General features: G+C 44.4%; 1 pseudogene; it reads left to right on the top strand.

The window, feature by feature from the left end:
- Positions 1-162: 162 nt before the first annotated feature.
- On the top strand, positions 163-758 carry LOC103275069 (annotated as a pseudogene).
- Positions 759-1,282: the final 524 nt, after the last annotated feature.

Genomic DNA, 1,282 nt, shown 5'->3' with positions numbered 1-1,282 from the left:
GTGTTTATGCTTGAGGTGTTTATGCTTAAGGTGTTTGAGAACTATGTGGCAGACGTCGGGGTGGATGGAAAGTAGGTAGAGCTGGCCTTGTGGGACACAGCTGGGCAGGAAGATTATGATCACCTGAGGCCTCTCTCCTACCCAGACACCGATGTTCTATTGATGTGTTTCTCCAGCAATAGTCCCGATAGTTTAGAAAACATCGCCGAAAGATGGACTCCAGAAGTCAAGCATTTCTGTCCCAATGCACCCGTCATCCTGGTTGGGAATAAGAAGGATCTTTGCAATGATGAACACACAAAGCGGGAGCTAGCCAAGATGAAGCAGGAACCGGTAAAACTTGAAGAAGGCAGAGACATGGCAAGTGGGATTGGTGCTTTAGGGTATGTGGAGTGTTGGGCAAAGACCAAAGATGGAGTGAGGGAGGTTTTTGAAATGGCTGCGAGAACTGCTTTGTAAACCAGGCATGGGAACAAAAAATCTGGGTACCTTGTCTTGTGGAACCTTGCTGCAAGCATAAGCCTTATGCCGTTAATTTTGAAGTGCTGTTTATTAATCTTAGTGTATGATTACCAATCTTTTTCACTTATCTATAATTTACCTAAGATTACAAATCAGAAATCATCTTGCTACCTGTATTTAGAAGCCACCATGATTATTAATGATGCCCAACCTGTCTGGCCCACCAGGATCATTCTGGCACTGCTCTAACAGTCCTCTCTGTACACACCAGGTGCCAATTCAAGGAATTTCTTAACTTCTTTTTGGGAGCCGGCCATGGAGGCCCACTGAGCGTTAGGGATCAGGAAGGACCGTGACCCCGAGACCAGTAGGATGCGTTTGGGAGCTATTGACCCCATTTCCTCCACCTTTCTATTCAGCACTAACCAGATTAAGCTCGTGTGAGCTCAAAACATAAAAACTCTGAGACCGGGACGAACACAAGCTAACTTTAGAAGCTCATTGCTCCCATTCTTCTGCAAACTGCAGTTTTGGCTTTCACGCAACTTGTAATTCAAACTCGTGTCACATCTAAGAGCCTTAGTATTGGTCACAGGCTTCTGGGTCATGATCTTAGGATTTATTGAAGGTGTAAGTTGTAGAATACAGTTTTAGAAGACAGCCATTTTGTTGAAAGAATGCGGCTGGATTACTTGCAGGTAGCCCACTGTGAACTTTGGACTGGGCCACATTCCAAACATTCTGGGATGGGCCACTTTCGTTTGTAAAGTAATACTTAAGCTTCTATAGAATTGTTTAACTTGGCATAATCAATCAGCTT

This window comes from Carlito syrichta, unplaced genomic scaffold (assembly GCF_000164805.1).
Source record: "Carlito syrichta isolate Samal-C Ts95f unplaced genomic scaffold, Tarsius_syrichta-2.0.1 Scaffold315264, whole genome shotgun sequence".
NCBI lineage: Eukaryota > Metazoa > Chordata > Mammalia > Primates > Tarsiidae > Carlito > Carlito syrichta.
The sequence above is the reverse complement of the archived record's forward strand: the minus strand, read 5'-3'. Positions and strand labels throughout refer to the sequence as shown.